Source organism: Penaeus vannamei, chromosome 8 (assembly GCF_042767895.1).
Source record: "Penaeus vannamei isolate JL-2024 chromosome 8, ASM4276789v1, whole genome shotgun sequence".
NCBI lineage: Eukaryota > Metazoa > Arthropoda > Malacostraca > Decapoda > Penaeidae > Penaeus > Penaeus vannamei.
The window spans coordinates 46,872,146-46,877,145 of NC_091556.1; positions in this window are offsets into that span (position 1 = coordinate 46,872,146).

Genomic DNA, 5,000 nt, shown 5'->3' on the forward strand with positions numbered 1-5,000 from the left:
AGGAGAGAAGTGAGTAAGGAGGGTTAAAGATGCAAAAGGACTGGGGTCCGAAAAAGGGGGAGGCCACGAAACGACAGACGGAGACCGCAACGAGGCGGCCCCGAGCCTCCTCCCGCCACCCTTCGCTCGGCCACATTTCGTCTTCCTATCCAGTCATTTTGGATAGGCCTACGAAAAGGACACTCCATGCATTTCTCGTGATTTAGCATAAGAATAAGAAGAAGCGCATGATGAAGAGAAGAAGAAGAAAGAAGAAGAGGAACACGAGAAAGACGGGAAAAGAATGCCGTTGAAGTAAACATCATAAATGTTTTATCTGCCCGTGCGCCACAAAAGATCCTAATCTCAGGATTTTCCAAAATGATAATGCTAAAGAATAGATTGATTTAATATATATATATATATATATATATATATATATATATATATATATATAACAATAATTATACCGAAACATTGAATATTTCAATATACATATGTATATATAGATAGATAGATAGAGAGATATATTTATCCTAAAATACAATAGTAGGACAAAATAATTCCCCACAAAAATAATACAAGATAAGTCTGGCCGAAGGCGCTTGTGCACGCTTGATTCCTGCGGGATTTTGAGAGGAAAGCGGATGGGGCGGAGGGCGAGGGCGAGCGAAGGAAGGATCCTGAGGATGCGAAAAAAGGATGCACACAAGGACATACACACACACACACACACATTCGCTCACCCCCCTAAATATTTAAATATTTGTACAGACAAATAGATGAATTGATAAGCATAGATATCGATAGATAGATAGATATATTAAAAAGAGAAATGCTTACGAAATAAAGAAAAACAACACGACAGAGAAGTAAAAAAATATATTGAAAAAAAAATGCATACGAAAATCATGAAAAGCAAAAAAGGACGAGCAGAGAAAGTAAAAAAGGTGAGAGAGAGAGAGATAGATAGAGAGAGAGAGAGAGAGAGAGAGAGAGAGAGAGAGAGAGAGAGAGAGAGAGAGAGAGAGAGAGAGAGAGAGAGAGAGAGAGAGAGAGAGAAGATAGAGGAAAGAGAACGAGAGAAGAGAGAGAAAAAAGAAAGACAAAGAAACAGTACAACAAACCTCTCTTTCTCGTGAATTTAGACCGATCTCATCCCCCCCCCCCCCCCCGTTGCAGTGGGTATGTCAGACCGACGTCGCTCGCTTCCAATATTCTGTAAGTTATCGCACGAAACGAAATATACTGACTGGCCATAAAACAGGAGACAATAGACAATGTATCACTTCTTTTTCGATCGGAACTGCGTTGGATGTCAGCAGAGAGGGAGAGAGATTGAGGGAGGGAGAGGATAAGGGAGGGAGGAATAGGATAAGGGAGGGAGGGAGAGGCAAAGGGAGAGAGGAATAGGTGGAGAGATGACGGAAGGATGGATGGATGGATGGATGGATGGATGGATGGATGGATGGATGGATGGATGGATGGATGGAGGGAGGGAGAAAGGGTCGGGCGTTAAGGAGGGAGTGAGTGAGTGAGGGAGTGAGTGAGTGAGGGAGGGAGGGAGGGAGGGAGGGAGGGAAGGAGAGGGAGAGAGGGATAGGTGGAGAGATGACGGAAAGATGGATGGATGGATGGAGGGAGAGACGGTCGGACGGAGAGAGGGAGGGAGGGAGGGAGGGTGAGAGGGAGGGAGAGCGCCGTTCAGAGGAAGAGCGATGGCGAAGTGATGACTCGGCCGGAAATAAACTCCTCGAGTGTCGGGGAATTTTAGAAGAGTCGGGAGAGAAGGCGCCACGATGCATACACGCACACGCACACACACGCATACACACGCACACACACACATGTGTAAAGGGGAAGAAAGGCAAAGAGCGAGAGTATAAAAGAGAGAGAGTCAGAGACAGAATGCGAGAGGGAATGCGAGAGCGAAAGAATCGAAACGACCGAATTAAAGGCCAAACGACTCGTTTGACCCGAAACAAAGGTCGGCGCAACAGCTGGAGGTCACCCGCAGCATTGCCACACGCGCCCAAAGTTGAAAGCAAAATAAAGCAAAACGCAGAAATATAAATACATGCATGAGTACATAGATAAAGTGATTTAATGATGATTACAGAAATGCATGCATTAATCAACAGATAAATGTATTAGAGGGAATGAAATGACAATCGTATAATCAAAATCTTGCAACTCAACCCTGAACCTGGAGCCCCACGAAGCCCTTCTTCGCCCACCGCACCAAAGGCCCTTCCTTCAGCGGCACCAAACTGCCGGGACTTGGTCTGCGTCCCCGTGCGCTGCGGCCCAAGCCATAGGCCTTGCTGGGAGGTACGTTCTATTAGTCTTAATAAGACAGCGGACTCAATTATTGTTTGTGCAACTGTCTCCCTCCTCCTTTTCCTTTCTTCTCCATTTCCCTCTTTCTTCCACTTTCATTCTAACTATAACTCTCTCTCTCTCTCTCTCTCTCTCTCTCTCTCTCTCTCTCTCTCTCTCTCTCTCTCTCTCTCTCTCTCACTCTTTCTTCTCTCTCTCCCATCCTTCCTCCCTCCATCTCTCTCTCTCTCTCTCTCTCTCTCTCTCTCTCTCTCTCTCTCTCTCTCTCTCTCTCTCTCACCACACACACACACACACGCACACTCTTTCTTTCTCTCTCTCCCATCCTTCCTCCCTCCATCTCTCTCTCTCTCTCTCTCTCTCTCTCTCTCTCTCTCTCTCTCTCTCTCTCTCTCTCTCTCTCTCTCTCTCTCTCTCCTCACACACACACACACTCCCTTCTTTCTTTCTTTCTCCCATCCTTCCTCCCATTGCGAGAGAGAGAGAGAGAGAGAGAGAGAGAGAGAGAGAGAGGTATATATATATATCCTCTCTTCTCTCCCTTCCCCCTCCCTCCTCCTATCCCCCTTTCTCTCTTTCTTTCTCTCTTTCCCTGCTTTGCTCTCTCTCTCTCTCTCTCTCTCTCTCTCTCTCTCTCTCATCTCTCTGATCACACGTGTATTGTGTCCCCCCCCAGCCTAGTGCCCCCCATCCCCCTCAATTATCAGTATGCACGCCGGTCCTTTCGGTCACATGCAACGTTGCTAAAATGGCTTGCAATTCGTTTGGAGTATTTAAAGGTGATATAGAGGGCACTAGAGGGACGGCCATTATTGATTCGGAACTAAACCCTGCATGAGGTGTTCAGATTCCGCTATTGGCTTCCTTCCTCCAATACCCCTACCGCAGCCCTGTCCTCTCATCTCCCTGCTCTCTCCCCTCTTCTTCTTCCCTCTTTCCCCACTCCATCCCCCTTCTCCCTCTCTCCTTCTTCTCCACTCCATCACCCTTCTCCCTCTCTCCCTCTTCCCCACTCCATCCCCCTTCTCCCTCTCTCCCCCTATCCCTCTCCCCGCACTCCTCATCTTTCTCCTCTTACCCCTCCCCCTATCAACACATATTCTAAAATGAGATAATGTTCATATAAAAAAAAAACACATATATGAATAACTGATGCCAATGGACCACTGCACAGGGAATACTCTTGCCGTAACGATACAAGATAAAAAATGACAGATTTATAAAATTCGCATAATCGAAAATGGAAAACTAATAATTTCCTTTCTCTGTTTTCCTTTCACCATTGCTTCGTACTCTCTGATTAGGAGGCAATAGGCTCGCTTTTCTCTTCCTATCTTTTATTTTACTTCCCCCTGAGGCTCATTTCATAAAGATGGTTTCTCGATGTTACAGTGACTTCAGGTAGCTACTGGGCCATTTTTTAATCTATTATTTGTCGTAGTATTATTATTGTTATAGTCAAGACTGCTACTGCAAATGATGTAATGATAAAAATAATAATATTGATAATAATAATGATAATAATGATAATGATAATGGCAATAATAAGAAAAATGATAATAATAATAACAATAACAATAGTGATAATAACAATAGCATTGATAACGATATTCGAAATATTGATGATAACAATGATGATTCTAATAATTAACATGCTCATGATAACAATAATAACAACAACAACTAGTAGCCCCCAGAGAGCGCATACCTCCGCCAAGGCAATAAAGTCTCTGATGCAATAAAAATATTCACACCGAAAGTTACATTAAAATCACCTCTCTCTCACGGACACTGGTGACGTCCGTGAATATGCCCTCCTTGGCGGAATAAAGGTAATGATAATAATAATAGTGGGGGAGAGAGAGAGAGAGAGAGAGAGAGAGAGAGAGAGAGAGAGAGGGAGAGAGAGAGAGAGAGAGAGAGAGAGCATATATATAGAGACATATATATATTTATTGTGACAGACAGAGGAGAAGACAGATAGATAGAGAGAGAGAGAGAGAGAGAGAGAGAGAGAGGGAGAGAGAGAGAGAGAGAAACGCAGACAAAATGGAGATACAGACAGACACAAAGAGAAGAGGGCTCTGTCCGCCGCGCCGGCCCCGTCTCCGCCGCCCGCGCCCGCAACACAAGAAGCCAAACGGAAGGTAGACTTAGATAGATGGTGAGAAGCGGAAGCAGCTTGTCATCCTTTCTTGTCATCCCTTTTCCCGTCTTTCGCGGCCGCTTAATCTCCCGTTTTGTTTTCTGTTTCTCTCTGTCGCTTCAGGAAATCTTCGGGCAGTTTCTTCTTCAGGAATTCTGTCTACGTCATTCGGTTCATCGTCTGTCTCTATCTGTTTCGTCGTCCTCGTTTTTACTATGATTATCAATATGAATAACGTTATTTTTCGTTATTTTCTGTGTCTTTGCTATCGCTAAAATAATAATAACAACAATGATGATGATAATCATAAGAATGATAACATAATCATCAACAAGCTGACCAACGCGACCAAAAACATAACCTACTTGGCGGAGGTAATAATAATAATAATAATAATAATAAAAAATAATGATGATGATGACGATGACGATGATGATGATAATAATGATAATAATAACAATAACAAAAATACCAATAACGAGGACATATTTGGCCTGGATATCCCAAAAGAAAAACAACACGAGAAAGAAGGAAC